Consider the following 19,690-nt stretch of genomic DNA (forward strand, 5'->3'; position numbering starts at 1 on the left):
TAGATATTCAAATCACTGTAGTTGCCTTTTTCTATTTTCTCGATTATTGTCTCTTTTTCTTTCATTTTATTCAAAAATATTAAGATAATATAATAAATATTTATATAATTTTGGTATTTCTATTAGTCTCTTCCCCTTCGACTTGTCCGGCATGACTGATCCTACCGGTAACTACGGCCGATATTCATAATTCACTCTTATATTTAAGATCGTCTTAAGTAAGTTGGAATATAACTATTTTACTAACTAAACGGAATCTTAAAAAGCAATCTAAGATACATACTTAAAATGATCTTAAATATAAGAATAATCTATATGAATATCGGCGTACATTACCGCCGGCATAGGTCTCAGGTTCACGAGAGTACTTAAACCTCTGAATTGTATAAGGTATTACTCCATATATAAGGGCAAAATTATATAAAGAGCACAATAGCAGCATGTACAGAAAACCAAACCATCGTTTCGGGAAACCTGCGGGAAATTCGACTACTCTTGAACCACATATATAACTGATTATTAACAATGGTGATAAAATTTTTCGAATGCTCATAACGTAGAGATGCGACTTCGAACTGCACTTGCTTTGCCAACAATTACACTGAAACATAATGATAGCAGATCTTCGTATGTAATATTAGCTTGTCGTGCTAAGCACAGTTATAATTAATTAAATTAATACAAATCCTCTTACATTGTAATCCATATCATATATGCATTTTTCGAAGCATTTGCATATTTAAATCGACAAGAGATACGGCATATTTAAATCGACAAGAGATACGGCATATAAAACACGCTTTATTTTTTGTTAATTTCTCAAGATATTTATTGATTTGTTCTAATTTCATATAGAGATTAAGAATAATAATGGGTAAATAATTAATTAGCAAATATAAACAAATATTTTTGCATATTTATAAAAATTAACGCAAGCATGCTTTTATTAATTAAATAAAGTTAATATGAACGCAATAAATTTGTATAAAAGAAATGTAGATAGTTTGTTCAATGTCATGATTCTTTTCAAAAGTAGAATTTTCACAAATTATTAATGTGATTATAATAAATTATTTTAAAATAAACCGTATTGTTTTCGCATGCATTTTCTAATTTGTTATTGTACCCAACTTTTCCAGTGTATTGTTTACAATAAAAGACGTTTTTTCATCTAATTTATAAATCTAATTTCTAATTCTAATCTTCGATATTTTTATGACAGTGTTTTTTTCGTTAAATATTATAAGAAAATCTATAAATTTTATGTTGTATATATTAAAATCAATTTTATGTTGTATATATTAAAATCAATGATTTTAAATATTTACTACGCTAATATTTTTCTACATTAAATCTCTTATATTATCATAATAAATCCCAGGATAATTGACAACTATAAACATATTTATTCCATACTAAATATAGGGTGGAATAATGAATATAAAATATTACTATATAGAAAGACAAAATTATATAACAATCACAACAACATGTGCAGAAGACCGCATTATTGTCTCGAAAAATCTGCGAGAAACTCGATCATTTTTAAGCTACCTACATAACTGGTCGTTAACAATAGCGATAAAGTTTTTCGAATACTCATAATGTAGATATGCGATTTCGAATTGCATTTGCCTCGCTAAAAATTGCAGTCAAACATAACGATAGCGGATTCTTGTATAATACTTTTCATTATATTTATCCGCAATAAAATAATCGATAACTGTATTGTACACTGCTGTCTATAAAAATAGAAATATTTAGATACATCAGATATTCTCAGAGAAAATTATGTTCCATTATGTTTGGAAAGCAAACATTGTTCTTGACATTTTTATCTTTTATTTCTTTATTTACAAAATATTATTAAAAGTATCAAAGTATAATGAGATAATATTTTTATTTAGTGTTGATTTTAATCAGTATCAATTTCGACAAAGAATAAAATAATATAATTTCAAAAGAGAAAGAGAGAGATAAAAGAACAAAATAAACAATTTTAATTCACTAGTATAAGCCAATAGAATCGATCATATTATTTTCGTATAAATCCGTTACAATTTTTTCTAATAAATTTCTTTTAAAATATGAACTTATCTGTGTATGTTTGTAGTAATATGACTAAAACGGTGACAACAGATGTAGCAACCTATAAAAAAAGAAAAAAAAAATCAGAATAGTTACTTTTTTATATTTATTGTGGATTTCAGCTAATTATACCGAATGATTATATCATTATGACGTACACTTAGAAGGAATTTGAAACCAAACTCAAAAAGTCCAAGTCCGCAGAATCTGATTGGTGATTGAATCATAAGTAAAAATTGTAGAATCTGTATTAATACAATAGATTATTTTATATATATATTCTGTTCTTATGAATTTAAACTTAATTAAAGTTCATACTTTCATAATAATATAATACATTAAATTTTAAGACTTACATTTTCACGAATTTCATAATCGCAATCAGAATATGATAATTTACTTATAAAATTTCTTGTTACATTTGCCTCAAATTTGAATATGTAAAATAAAATTAATGTAATTTTTTTTATTATTAAATTATATATATATATATAATTCAATAAATCAAAAATTGTTAAAAATAAGATTCAAATAAATGCTTGCTTTCATACCTTGATGCTAACTCTTTCATATGCATAATTTATGAGAAAGAGTCTGACAATGTGCAAGAAAAGCCATAAGAGTACAATCATGAGAAGGTATATATTATTATTCTGAAAATCTTTGAAGAATATCATATTAAAAATATCTTGAGAACCTAATGCTATGTAAATGAAGTAACATCACAGTATATACAGTAGCGCAACTCTCCCGATTTTGTGTAGCATAAAATGGAATGCGCATGCGCGAAGTCAGCGAGTATACTAGTACTGCCATCTGTACTTTCCTCTCATTCTCTCCTTTGGTTTTCGTTCTCTTTCTAACACATTATAATATGTAATATAAATTAAATTCAATAAAACTTGAATATATGTACATAAAGAAATTGTCAAAAATATAATACAAAATATATAATGCAAATATATATAAAAAATAGTACATATGACATGATGTGAATATTAATTAACCATTTTATATGTCATATATAACTGATAGCAGAAAAGATATATACTCATAATACTCACATATAATTTATAATATATTTACATATTAATACTTATATATATAATTTTTAATATATTTATATATTAATTGTACATACGTATATTCTATATATATATTCAAAAACTTAAAATTAAAAAAAAAACATTTAGATTAAGACTACAATCACTTAAATTTTATTATATAAAATATATATATTTATGAGCAAAATGAATAAAAAAACAAGAAATATATATTTGTTAATAATATATATTTATTTATAAACAGTTGTATTTCGTTAAAAATATTTATTTCACAAACAGACATAATCTTGAAATTAAACTTTTTCTCTCTCAAATCAATCATCTGACCATACCTCAGCTACTCGATCCACCTCAGCATGAATCAGAAAGAGAAAATGAGAGAGTAGAAGAATAGAAACAAGAAAGTGTTTTACATTCAATTAAAATACAAATGTGAAATACGTTATAACATATATGTCATATAAACGTTTGATGTTTACATCATATAAACATCAAACGTTTATATGACATATATGTTATAACGTATTTCACACATTTGTATTTTAATTGAATGTAAAACACTTTCTTGTTTCTCTTCTTCTACTCTCTCATTCTCTCTTTCTGATTCATGCTGAGGTGGACCGAGTAGCTGAGGTATGGTCAGATGATTTGAGAGAGAAAAGGTTTAGTTTCAAGATTATGTCTGTTTGTGAAATAAATATTTTTAACGAAATACAACTGTTTATAAATAAATATATATTATTAACAAATATATATTTCTTGTTTTTTTATTCATTTTGCTCATAAATATATATATTTTATATAATAAAATTTAAGTGATTGTAGTCTCAATCTAAATGTTTTTTTTTTAATTTTAAGTTTTTGAATATATATATAAAATATACGTATGTACAATTAATATATAAATATATTAAAAATTATATATATAAGTATTAATATGTAAATATATTATAAATTATATATGAGTATTATGAGTATATATCTTTTCTGCTATCAGTTATATATGACATATAAAATGGTTAATTAATATTCACATCATGTCATATATACTATTTTTTATATATATTTGCATTATATATTTTGTATTATATTTTTGACAATTTCTTTATGTACATATATTCAAGTTTTATTGAATTTAATTTATATTACATATTATAATGTGTTAGAAAGAGAACGAAAACCAAAGGAGAGAATGAGAGGAAAGTACAGATGGCAGTACTAGTATACTCGCTGACTTCGCGCATGCGCATTTCATTTTATGCTACACAAACTTCAAAGGTGCCGACAGGGAGTTGCGCTACTGTATATACTGTGGTAACATCCCATTTCCATTGTCATTTGAGTTCCAAATATTAGATCAATATTACGGGATATTTTACGTAACTCCGAATAAAGATGCCTGTGTAAACATGATATTAACTTGTGACATAAAGTGCAACTATATATGATTAATTAAATTGATATAATTTGCTTAATTAGATTGATATAACTCGCTTACATTACAATCCATATCATATATGCGTTTCTCGGAGCTTTTATATATCTAAATTGATGAAAAAGTAATATAGAATTTTCCCAATCTTGCTTTATTCTGCGTTTATTACTATTTGTTAATTTCTCAAGATGTTCATTGATTTGATCAAATTTCAGTCCTATGTACCTAATAAGTGAAAAGATTAGTGAATACTTAATTGGTGAATACTTAATTTAATTAGCAAGTTTAAGCAAATATTCTTGTATAAATATAACAATAAACTAACCAAAGCATACTCGTTATAGTTAAATCATTGATAACGTTTATATGAATGTAATACATGCGCATAAAAGAAATATAAATATATAGATTGCGCAATGTTAAAATTTATGCTCCTCAAAAGTGGAATATTCAAAGAAACTATTAATATGACTATGCTACACCATCCTAAAATGAGCCATATTGTTCTCATGTGCAATTTGTAATCTGTTATTATTCCCAATTTTTCCAATGTATTGTCCACAGCAGTGATATTTTTTATACAATTTCTAAAAGCCTGATAAAAAAATAATATATATGAAAATTAATGATTTGTATTCGTAATATCAAATTGTAGGAAATATTGATAATTTTAGTATCTACTAGTAACGTAGTCATTTTATCTTGAAAAAGATGTGATATAAAATATAAATATATATTATTTTTATATTCATCAGCTTTTACATTTATTCTTTTCATTTATCATCTTTCAAGGAATAATTGTTAGAATCAAACATGTTATGTCATGTAAAAACATTAAAATTAACTTGTGATTTATCACAACATGCTAAATCTTTTATATTTATATGACCATGTTTTTTCGTTACATAAACATTATAAGAAAATCAGAAAGTTTTATGTTCGATTTTAAAATCAATGATTAAATAAAATCAATAAAACAACAAGATATTAATATTTTTTAAATCTCCTACCTTGTCATGATAGATCCCAAGACTAATTGATAATAATGCTATAAACATATTTATTCCATACCAAATATAGTATAGGGTAGAATAATGAGTCATATGAGGTATTACTACATTTATAAAGACAAAATTATATAAGGACCACACTAGCAGTATGTATAGAAGACCGAACCATTGTCTCGGAACACCTGTGGGAAACTCGATCACTCTTGAACCACACACATAACTGATTATTAATAATGGTGATAAAATTTTTCGAATGCTCATAACGTAGGTGTGCGGTTTCAAACTGCACTTGCTTTGACAGCAATTGCGTTGAAACGTAATGATAGCGGATCTTTGTAATTTCACGCATTATATGTCCGTAATGAAATAATCGATGTAATAAATTTTACATACTGCAAGTTATATAAATAGAAATAGTTGAATGCATCACATGATTTTAGACGACGTATATACGTTTAGAATGCAAACATTGATATTTTTGATTTTTGATATTTTTAATTCTTATTTTTCTACTTATATGATTACGCGGTTCTTTTGCGCGATTAAAAACATCAAATAATGAGTTAATATTTTAATTTATTACTGACTATAATTAGTATCAAACTTGACAACATAATAATAAAATAATGTGATTGCAAAGAGAAATAGAAGGAGAAAGAGGGAGAAGGAGGAAGGGAGAGAGAAAGAGATAAAAAGAGAGATAGAGGGAGAGAAAGGAACACAAAAAACGATATTAGAAAGAAAAGTATTAAAATATTTTTAAAAGAAATGATTAAGTTGTTACCCAGCAAACACAGAATATTGTAGCAACATTGCTGCAATGTTGTAATATTGCCGCAATGTTGCCGTAATATTCTGTGTTTGCTGGGTAAGTTGTTTGCCGTTTACATTCTGTCATTTTTTTAAATTGTCTACTTATTTATGCGCATATATTAATAAAACTAAAACAGTTCTAATAGATGATTTGAAATACGGTTTTGCATTTGAAAAAATTTACTTCGAGGATTAAAAGTTCAACAATATATTCACGCTTGTTTAATCAAATGGCTTACTTTGTATAATTGTCAAAAATATATTTAGATTAGGTCACATTATGTTACATGATAAGGAAAGTTTTTACTGAACGAAATATTATATGCTAAATGATATACTTTATAAGATGTTACATGTTGAATATTATGTGCCGATAGAGATATATATAATCGTATTATTTTTTCATATTATGTGCGTTACAATTTTTTAAAAAATGTACATACTTATTTATGTACGCTTGGAATAACTATAACTGAGAGAGTGGCAACAGATGTAGTAAACTATAAAAAGAAAGAAACAATAGTTCTCTTAAATATTTAATACAATATTTATTATTTGTAATTATATCATTATGACGTACAGTTTGAAGGAATTTGAAGCCAAACTCAAAAAATCCAAGTCCGTAAAATCTGATTGGTGATTGAATCATAAGTAGAAATTGAAGAATCTGTATTAATATAATGGATTATTTATATATATAATATACATATATATTTTCGGTGTTTTATTGAATTTAAATATTTAAAAATTTTCTAAATTTTAAAAAGGTCATATTTCCATAACAAAATAGTATATTAAGTTTTAAAACTTACATTTTCACGAATTTCAACGTTGGAATATGAGAATTTACTTATAAAATTCCCTGTTGCATTTGCCTAAAATTTAAATATGTAAAATCAAATTAATGTTAGTTTTTTAATATCAAACTAATGATATATAATAAATCAAATAATTTTGAAATACGTAGATTTTTAAATTTTGAATAGATAGATTTTGAAAATACTTACCTTGATTCTAATTTTGTCGCATTCATAATTGATGAGAAAGAGTCTAAAAATGTGCAAGAAAAGCCATACTATTAACATGATGATAAAGTATATTTTATTATGGTAATCTTTGATGAATATCATGTAAAACATTTTTTCAATATCCAACGCTATGAAAGCGAAATAACATCCCATTTCCATAGTCATTTGTGTTCCAAAGATTAAATCTATTTTGCGGGATATTTTACGTAACTCCAAATGAAGATGTCTGTGTAAACGTCACATTAGTTTGTCGCACGAAACACAGTCATGATTAAATAAATTGATGCAAATCTCCTTACATTACAATCCACATCATATGTGAGTTTCTTGGAGCTTTTGTATATTTAGATTGATGAAAAAGTAATACGGAATCTTCCCAATCTTGCTTTCTTCTACGTTTATTACCATTTGTTAATTTCTCAAGATGTTCATTGATTTGATCAAATTTCAATCCTACGTAAAAATTGAAAAGATTAGTGGATAATTATCTAATTAGCAGGTACAAAATATTCTTGCATATTTAGAATAAACTAACCCAAGCATACTCGTTATAGTTAAATCGGTGATAATATTAATATGAATGCAATAAATCTGTATAAAAAAAATATAGATAGCTTCCGTCAGCGTAACGTCATCATTGCTTCTCAAAAATGGAGTATACAAACAGATTATTAATATAGCTATAATAAACCATCCTAAAATGAGCCATATTGTTCTCATATACAATTTATAATCTGTTGTAATTCCTAATTTTTCCAATATATCGTCCACATCAGTGAGATTCTTTATACAATTTTTAAATGCCTGATATAAGAAAGTAATATGTAGTAAATTAATTATTTGTTTTCGTAATATCGAATGTATAATAATATTGACAATTTTAGTGTTTACTAGTAATTAATACAGTTAATCTTGTAAAAAGATGCAAGATAAAATATAAATTATATACATATATTAATTTTATATTTATCTCACCTTATGTTTATTTTTTTATTTATTATCTTTTAAGGAATAATTAATGATGTAAGCAAATATGTTATTATGTAGAAAAATTAAAATTTATTAATAATTCATTAATAATTTCATATATCAATATGCTAAATCTTTTATATTTATAACAGTGCTTTATTACATAAATATTACAAAAAAATTATACATTATGTTCCATTTTAGAATCAGTGTTATGAATGTTCAAGTTGTAATAATATTTTTGAATGTTATGTCTCCTACCTTATCATAATGTATCCCAATAATAATTGATAAAAACGCTATAAACGTGTTTGTTTCAAACCAAACATGATATAAAGTGGAGTAATGAATTGTACAAGGTATTATTTTATATATATAAATACAAAATTATATATATATAAAGACCACAACAGCAGCATGTACATAAGACCAAACCATTTTCTCGGAACACCTATAGGAAATTCGACTATTCTTAAGCCGCACACGTAACTGATTATCAACAATGATGATAAAATTTTTCGAATGCTCATAGTGTGAATATATGACTTCAAACTGCACTTGTCTTGTCAACAACTTCACTGAAATGTTATGATAGCAGATCTTCGCAATTTCACTATATTTTTCTGTAATAAAATAATCGATGTACTGAATTTTACATACTGCAGGCTGTAGAAACAGGAATTGTCGGATATATCATATGTTTTCAGACAAAGTATATATGTTTAAAATACAAACATTGATGTTTTTGTTGATACATTTAGTTTTTATTTTTGTAATTATATGATTATATGGTTTTATTACATGTGATTATTGATTAATGAAATATAATAGTAATACTTTAATTGATTATTGAGATTTGTATGTGTGAGTATCATCACTGAGACAATACAATAATAAAATAACGTATGTTTGCAAGATGGAAATAAAGTAAAAAAAAATAAGCGGGAGAGGGAGAGAAAGAGAAAGAGAGAGAGTGGGAAAGAGAGCGAAAGAGAGGGAAAGAGAGTGAGAGTGAGAAAGGAAAACAGGAAAAATAATGTTACATAATAACATGTTTCTCTTTAATACCATGGTATAAAATAATATTACATTCTTCAAAGAGGGAAAAAAATTGTTTTATTCTTTTAGTATTATTTTTAAAGTATTATTTTCAGAGTATATTTCAGAGTATTATTCAATTTATATTTAAGTTCTTTAAAATATTAATTTTAGAATTTGTTACGTTGTTTAGATATTTGTCATTTACACTCTGTCATTTTTTAAAAATATGTTTATATATGTATTAATAAAATAATCGTAGTAGATTCGCTGAACTAAAAGATATTAATTTCTTCTTTAAAAATTAATAACTGTGGATTGTGTAATTTAACTGTGAATTTAATTATTTAATATATAATTAGATATACACCTATTACATTTACATTATAATTATATAATACATACATATTATATATATATATATATATATATATATATATATATATATATATACAGGGTGAGTTTTAATGGTTGTGTCAATCTTTTTATCATACGGGAGATTACCGATCGCAATTTTAATAAATTGATAGCGAGTATTTGTAATTTCAATATACTTTTATTAAAATAATCGATCTACTAAAATTTACATATTTAAACAGATCGGATGATATGATGGATATGGCATACGTTTTACATGATTACACATCAAATATAAACATTATTTTTGATACACTTTTTTCATTTCTTGTTTTAAAAGACTGTATAATGTTATTATATATATATATATATATATATATATATATATATATATATATATATATATATTGAAAAATATTATCAAGTAACAAGAAATAAGGTAACCACTCTAATATTAATTAAAGATGACAATAATTAAAAAAATACTAAAAGTAATAATTAAAAAATTAAAAAAGTAATCATAAAATTGTTTTTATTATAGTGTAGATATTGAAAATATTATTCGATTAAATAAATAAAATCAGCTTTGCATAAAGAAATATTTTTGAAAAAAATAAATAAATTGTAAAACAAAATCGATGTAAAACTAAGGTAGATTATATTAATTTCTTACCTTGCAACATTTCAGTTTCGAATGAGATGATTCAATTTTTAATCTCTAATGAGAGTGAGATTCTAATATTAATTTTCACACATATATAGTATAATATGATCAAGAAACATACTATAGCCAGAAAGAAATAATTTCTTATACAAAATTATACTTCGTCTAATTGTCAGAATTATATTCAGATTATACATGTCACATCACATTATGTGATCATGTATGTTTTTATTTACGAAATATTATATGGTATAAATAGTGCATTTTATAAAATATTACATGTTGAGCCTATTATTTGTTGTTAGAGCAATCATATTGTTTTTGCATATTATATTCGTTATAATTTTCACAAAATGTATTTATATATGTATGTATTAATTTTTATATGATTGTAATACTATAACTAAAACGGATACAACAGATATAGTAACCTATAAAAAAGTAGCTTTTTTAAAATCATAAATTATAGCATAAATTTAATTATTTGTAATAGATAAGTATATCATTATAACGTACTCTTTGAAGAAATTTGAAGCCAAATTGGAAGAATCCAAGTCCATAGAATCTGAACGGTAATTGAGTCATAAATAAAAATTGTAGAATCTGCATTACAATAGATATGTATATGCAATATAATAAATATTTTAACATGTCTCTTTATGAATTTAAATTTAAATAAATGTTTATATTGCGATAACAAATATTAAATATTAAATTAAAATATTAAATATTAAGCCTTACATTTTCACGAATTTCAACATCGCAATTGGAATATGATAATTTATTTATAAAATTTCCTGTTGCATTTGCCTAAAATTTGAATATGTAAAATCAAATTATTGTTAATTTTTTCATATTAAACCAATGATACATATCATATAATAAATCAATAATTTTAAAGAATATTAAGAATAAGGAATATTTTTAAAGAATTTTAACAAAGTTTTTAATACATAAATTTTTAAGTTTTAGATAGATAGATTTTAAAAATATTTACCTTGATACTAACTTTGTCACATTCATAATTGATGAGAAACAGTCTGAAAATGTGCAATAAAAGCCATACTATTAACACGGTGATAAAGTGTATTTTATTGTTAATTCTTGATGAATAATCTTTGATGAACATCATATCAAAAATTTCTTTAATACTCAACGCTATGTAAGCGAAATAACACAACATTCCCATAGTCATTTGTGTCCCAAATATTAGGTCTATTTTGCGGGATATTTTACGTAACTCTGAATGAAGATGTCTGTGTAAACGTCGTATTAGTTTGTCACGCGAAATGCAGTCATGATTAATTGAAATGATTTAAATATACACTTACATTACAATCCATATCATATGTGCATTTCTCGGAGCTTTTGTATATCTAGATTGATGAAAAAGTAATACGGAATCTTCCCAAGCTCGCTTTATTTTATTGCAATTTGTTAATTTATCAAGATGTTCATTGATTTGATCAAATTTCAATCCGATATACCTAAACATTAAGAAGATTAATAAATTATCTAATTGGCAGATATAACAAAATATTTTTGTATATTTACATGATTAAACTAACCAAAGCATACTCGTTATAGTTAAATCGCTGATAATATTAATATGAACACAATACATTTGCGTAAAAGGAATACAGATAGTTTGTATAATGTTAATATTCTTCAACAATGGAATTTCCAAATGAATTATTAATACGACTACCATAAACCATCCTAAAATAAACCATATTGTTCTCATATACAATTTGTAATCTGTTGTTATGCCTAATTTTTCCAATGTATCGTCCACATCAGTGAGATTCTTTATACAATTTTTAAATGCCTATAAGAAAGTAATGTGTAGTAAATTAATTATTTGTATTCATAATATCGAATTGTACAGTAATTTGACAATTTTAGTGTCTACTATAGTAACTAACTCATTTCATTTTGAAAAAGATAACAAGTAATGATGAAAAAGATATTATAAAATATCTATACATATTAATTTTTTACATTTATCTAATCTTACGTTTTTTAAATTAAAATCTTTTAAGGAATATGTATAATTAACGTTATATCAAACATATTATTACATGTAAAAAAAATTAAAATTTATTAATAATTTATGATATATTAATATGCTAAATCTTATATATTTATGTGATAGTGTTTATCCGATTTATAAATATTATAAGAAAACCTATAATGTACATTTTATGAACATAATGTACATTATGAAATGTATATTATGTTATGTACATTTTAAAATCAATGATTTTAAATATTCAAACTGCACTAAAATTTTTTTAAGTTAAGTTTCTTACCTTGTTATGGTATATCCCGATGATAATTGACAAAAACGCTATAAACACACTTATTCCAAAGGAAATATTAGATAAAGTTGTATAATGAATTGTACAAGGTATTACTACATATATAAAGATAAAATTATATAAGGACCACAACAGCAGCATGTACAAAAGACCAAACCATTGTCTTGGAAACTCGATCATTCTTGAACCACACACATAACTGATTATTAACAATGGAGATAAAACTTTTTGAATACTCATAACGTAGATATGCGATTCCAAACTGCACTTGCTTTCCAACAACTGAGCTGAAATGCAATGATAGTGGATCTTCGTAATTTCGTTCATTACCCATATTTATCCATAATGAAATAATCAATGTATTGAATTTTACATACTGCAAGCTATAGAAATGATTGGATGCGTCACATATCTTTAGATAAAGTACATAAGTTTAGAACGCAAATATTGATGTTGTTTTTGTTTTTATTTTTTTTCTACTTATTTTTTAATCTTTTTTTTATTTTTCTACTTATATGGTTACATGGTACTATTACGCGATTAAAAACATCAAATAACGTGATACTGTAATATTTTAATTTATCTTATCACTCTTGTAAAAAAAGCGGAAAAATAAAGTCGATGTAAAAAATAAAATAGGAAATGTAATCTTTCACTTTGTAACATTTCAATTACAAACAATATGATCAATCTTCAATCTCCGACGAAATGATGAAATAAATATTAATTTTCATAGAATATATGTATAAAATAATCGAAATACTATAATATAAGAAATGACTTCTTGTACAAAAAAATTAAGCAAGTAAAACAACTTTTTTATGCAGCTTTATTTTCGAGAAGATTTATTACGATTTATTTTGAGAATTAAGAAATCGTGTTGAGGTAATATGAGAGCAGAACAAAGTGAACACACACACAAATTTATTGCATTAAATGCTGGTTAATACTTTCAATACAATGTACATACGTGTAAGTAAAACAAAGAGAAACGCGCGACGTTAGTGACTTGAAGACATGATTAATAAAAAGACTATAGAGAGGAAAGTGAATAGAAAAAAATAAGTTGACGGTTTGCGCCAAGAGCGCTAGATATAAAGTGCAGTTTCAACAATGTAAAATTTGCAACTCTAACAGAAATTTATAATATATTCACGCTTCTTTAATCAAATGACTTTGTATAATTGAAATATACTCAGAAATATATTTAGACGTATATATTACGTCACATGATGTCATGTAATTACACATATATGTTTTTACTTATGAAATATTAGATATTGTTTGATATATATTTTATAAGATGTGTGTTACATGCTGAATATATGATTTGTCGTTAGAATCAATCACATTATTTTTACATGTTATAATTATTATAATTTTTTTTAAAAATGTATATACTTATTTGTGTACGCTTGTAGTAATATAACTAAAACTGTTGCCACAGATGTAGTAAACTATAAAAGAAAGGAACAGCAGTTTTTTTTAAATATATATCATGAGTTTAATGTAATGAATAATTATATCATTACAACATACCCTTTGAAGAAATTTGAATCCAAATTGGAAGAATCTAAGCCCGCAGAATCTGAATGGTGATTGAGTCATAAGTAAAAATTGTAGAATCTGCATTAATATATAAAATACAACAGATATATATCCTTTTTATAAATTTAAAAGTTACATAAAAGTTTATATTTCGGTAAAAAATTAAAATATTATATGTTAAAACTTACATTTTCACGAATTTCAACATCGCAATTGGAATATGATAATTTACTTATAAAAGTTCCTGTTGCATTTGCCTAAAATTTGAATAGGTAAAATCAAATTAATATTAGTTTTTTATCAAACTCATGACGCATATCATATAATAAATGGATTAAGTTTAAAGAATCATTAAAAATATAAGACTCAAAATATAAAATTAAATAAATCAGTTTTAATGGAAATACGAGTCAAGTGTCGATCTTATAACACAGTTATTTATTATACAAACAAATAAGTATGGAACAAATTACAATGAAAAGATTGCGAACGTTTCGACCCTATTTTTGGGCCCTCTTCAGCGCAAATGTGATGATAAAAAATAACAAAGGTTTTATCGGAGTCAATTATAAAGTGTGCCGTCTAAAGTAAAGACTTTACATTTGACACTTCATGATTAATCGAAATGGTATAAATACACTTACATTACAATCCATATCATATATGCATTTCTCGGAGCTTCTGTATATCTAGATTGATGAAAAAATGATATGGATTCTTCCAAAATTCCATTTATTCTACCTTTATTTGTTAATTTATCAAGATATCCATTGATTTGATCAAATTTCAATCCTATGTACCTAATAATTCAATAAGTTAATGAATAATTATCTAATTAGCAAATTTAAGTAAATATTCTTATACAATTATAAGAATATACTAACCAAAGCATACTCGTTATAGTTAAATCGCTAATAATATTTATATTAATACAATATATGCGTATAAGAGAAACATAAATATCTTGCATAATGTTAATTTTCATGAAGTTATTGTTCGACGATGCGATTTCCAAACAAACTATTAATACAGCTGTCATAAACCATCCTAAAAGGCGCCATATTGTTCTCATATACAATTTGTAATCTGTGATAATTTCTAATTTTTCCAATGTATCGTCTACAGCATTGAGATTCTTTATACAATTTTTAAATGCCTGATATATGAAAGTAAGATGTAATAAATTAATTATTTGTATTCGTAATATCGTTGTATTGAAATTTGACAATTTTAATGTTTAGTAACTTTATCATTTTATATTCTAAAAGATTTAATATAATATGTGAATACATATTATTTTTACATTTATCATCTTACGTTTATTCTTTTTTAACTAACATCTTTCACGAAAGATAGTTATAATTAATGTAATATCAAACACGTTATTAGACACAAATTATTGTACAAAAATCAAAATTAGCTAACAATTTATGATATATCAGTATGCTAAATCTTTTATATTTATTATACGACAGTTTTTTGTTGTATAAATACTGTAGAAAAAACTATAAATTATGTTCCATTTTATAAAGAATGATTTTGAATTTAAGATTAACTAATATTTTTCTTTGTTATGTCTCTTACCTTATCATGATATATCCCGATGATAATTGACAAAAACGCTATAAATATGTTTATTCCAAACCAAATATGATATAAGGTGGAGTAATGAATTGTGCAAGGTATTACTACATATATAAGGATAAAATTATATAAGGACCACAACAGTAGCATGTACAAAAAGCCGAACCATTGTCTTGGAACATCCCTAGGAAACTCGACCATTCTTGAACCACATACATAACTGATTATTAACAATGGCGATAAAATTTTTTGAATGCTCATACGTAAGTATGCGATTCCGAACTACACTTGCTCTGCCAACAATTGTACTGAAATATAATGAGGATCTTAGAATAGCGAATCTTCATAATATCGCTCATCATATACTTATCTATAATGAAATAATCGATGTACTGAATTTTACATGCTACAAGCTATAGAAATGATTGGATGCATCACATATCTGCAGGTAAAATACTTTTAATATTGATGTCGTTTTTGACAATTTTATTTTTTATTTTTCTATTTACATGATTACATGGCACTATCACTCGATTAAAAACATTAAGTATTGAAATATTGTAGTATTTTAATATATTGATTTTTTAATTAACATCAACCTTGACAAAACAATAATAAAATTATGTGACTGTAAAGGAAAGAAAATAGAAAATAGAAAGAGAAAGAGATAAAAGTACATTAAGAATAATTTTAATAACATATTTTTTTTATATGAATAATAATGTTATGCTCAAAGAAATATTGTTTTACATTCACAATATTATTTATCAACTTATTTTTTTAAAATATTTGAATTGATTAAATTGTATAATTGCTTGACATTTACGTGTCATATTTTAAGATGTCTGCTTACTTATGAGCTTATACTAATAAAACTAAAACGATTGTAATGAATGAGCTGAATTGAAAGACATTAATTTCCTCTTTAAAAAACAATTTATCATAGATTGGTTCATTATAATTATGATATTTACATACATATATACATTACAAATGTTTATATCTTGAAGAAATTTGTAATCAAATTAAAGAAGTCCAAAGTCAATCTTGCATTTGAATTACTTATTATAGAAGCTATATGATATCTGCATTAATAGAATATATACGTACATACGTGTATATATATATAAAGTGACTACAAATTCGTTTATTTGCATAGTTGTAAAAATGATATATTATTCTATTAAAATTTTTTTACAAAGAATCATTCTTGTAAAAAAATAAAGCGCAGTAATAAAATCGATGTAAAAAAATAGAAAATATGACCTTTTATCTTGCAACATTTCAATCATAAACGAAATGACTCAGTCTTCGATCTCTAACGAAATCATTAATATTAATTTTCATACAGTATATGTATAAAATAAAAAATGTAATATAACCGAAAAGAAAATGATTTCTTGTACAAGAAAAATTAAACAAGTAACTTTTTGTGCAACTTTGCTTTTGAGAAGATTTATTTTCAGAATTGAGAAATCTATACATAATATATTCACGCTGTTTTAATCAAATGACTTACTTCATATAATTGGAATATATACAGAAATATATTCAGATTACGCTGCACGATGTCATGTGATCAACACATATATGTTTTTACTTACGAAATATTATATGTTAAGTGGTATACACTTTATAAGATGTTTTATGTTGAAATGTATATGCTTGTCTTTAGAGTTATATTGTTTTTGCATATTATAATCATTATAATTCTTTTAAGAATGTACATATTTATCTGTATACGCTTGTAGTAATATAACTGAAACGGTGGCAACAGATGTAGTAAATTATAAAAAGAAAGAAACATTAGTTCTCTTAAATATTTATTATGGTATTCACTATAGTGTATAATTATATGATTATGACGTACACTTTGAACAAATTTGAAGCCAAACTGGAAAAGTCCAAGTCCGCAAAATTTGATTGGGGATTGAATCATAAGCAAAAATTGTAGAATCTGTATTAATACAATAGATTATTTAATATATGTATTTTCGATGTCCTGTTTTTATGAATATTTATGAATTTAAACTTAATTAAAGTTCATATGTTCATAATAAAATAATACATTAATTTTAAGACTTACATTCTCATGAATTTCATCATCGCAACTGGAATATGATAATTTACTTAAAAAATTTCCTGTTTCATTTGCCTAAAATTTGAATATGTAAAATAAAATTAATGTAATTTTTTTTATTATTAAATTATATATATATATATATATATAATTTAATAAATCAAATAACTTTAAAGAATAAACTTTAAATAGATGAACTTTTAAGTTTTAAATAGATGGGGGGGGGGAGGAATTTAAAGATTTTTTTACTTACTTTGATGCTAATTATCTCACATTCATAATTGATGAGAAAGAGTCTAAAAATATGTAAGAAAAACCGTACTAGTAACGTGATGACATAGTGTATTTTATTGTCATAATCTTTAATGAATATCACATTAAAAACTCCTGCAATATTCAACGCTATGAAAGCGAAGTAACATCCCATTTCCATAGTCATTTGTGTTCCAAATATTAAATCTATTTTGCGGGATATTTTACGTAACTCCGAATGAAGATGTCTATGTAACCGTCATATTAATTTGTCGTACGAAACAGAGTCATAATTAATTAAATTGATATAAATCTTCTTACATTACAATCCATATAATATATGCATTTTTCGGAGCTTTTGTATATCTAGATTGATGAAAAAGTAATACGGAATCTCCCCAGTTTTGCTTTGTTCTACGTTTATTATCATTTGTTAATTTCTGAAGATGTTCATTGATTTGATCAAATTTCAATCCTACGTACCTAAAAATTGAGAAGATTATGAATGATTATCTAATTAGCAAGTACAAAATATTCTTGCATATTTAGAATAAACTAACCCAAGCATATTCGTTATAGTTAAATCGGTGATAATATTAATATGAATGCAATAAATCTGCATAAAAGAAATATAGAAAGCTTCCGTCAGCGTAATGTCATCCCTGCTTCTCAAAAATGGAGTATACAAACAGATTATTAATATAGCTATAATAAATCATCCTAAAATGAGCCATATTGTTCTCATATACAATTTATAATCTGTTGTAATTCCTAATTTTTCCAATGTATCGTCCACAACAGTGAGATTCTTTATACAATTTCTAAATGCCTGATATAAAAAGGTAATATGTAGTAAAAGAATGAATTTGTATGTAATGTATTGAATTGTATGAAAATATTGACAATCTTAATGCCTACCAATTTATTCATTTTATTATCAAAAAATGTAATATAAAATATATAATATATACATATTATTTTTCTCATTTATCTGATCATATGCTTAGTTTTTGCATTTATCATGTTTCAAAAAATAATCGATGTTATAATCAAACATATTATCATAGAAAAATCAAAATTTATTAATAATTTATGATATATCAATATGCTAAATCTTTTAGATTTATATAACAGTACTTTTTTATTACATACATATTATAGAAAAAATTGTAAATTATATTTCATTTTACAATCAATAATTGTGAATATTCAAGTTGCACTAATATTTCTTTATATGTTATGTCTCCTACCTTGTTATAGTATATCCCAATAATAATTGACAAAAATGCTACAAACATGTTTGTTCCAAACCAAACATGATATATGATGACGTAATCAATTGTACGCGGTATTATTACATATATAACGACAAAATTATATAAGAACCACAGTAGCAACATGTACAAAAGACCGAACCAATATCTTGGGACACCTGTAGG

The 19,690-nt window shown here is 24.4% G+C and overlaps 1 long non-coding RNA gene and 1 pseudogene across 2 annotated transcripts in view; one reads left to right on the forward strand and one right to left on the reverse strand.

The window, feature by feature from the left end:
• LOC145959819 (cytochrome P450 4C1-like) overlaps window positions 1-19,690 on the forward strand; it is a 104,143-nt pseudogene that overhangs the window by 14,907 nt on the left and 69,546 nt on the right. The window lies entirely within an intron of this gene.
• LOC145968303 (uncharacterized) lies at window positions 14,188-14,574 on the reverse strand. The gene is made up of 3 exons (XR_014437708.1): window positions 14,524-14,574; window positions 14,327-14,413; window positions 14,188-14,244 (listed from the first exon to the last, which is right to left on the reverse strand). It is a non-coding gene; the product is annotated as an uncharacterized LOC145968303 (long non-coding RNA).

This window comes from Camponotus vicinus, unplaced genomic scaffold (assembly GCF_025532165.1).
Source record: "Camponotus vicinus isolate PSW18456_S1 unplaced genomic scaffold, iyCamVici1.0 SCAF_1, whole genome shotgun sequence".
Classification (NCBI taxonomy): domain Eukaryota; kingdom Metazoa; phylum Arthropoda; class Insecta; order Hymenoptera; family Formicidae; genus Camponotus; species Camponotus vicinus.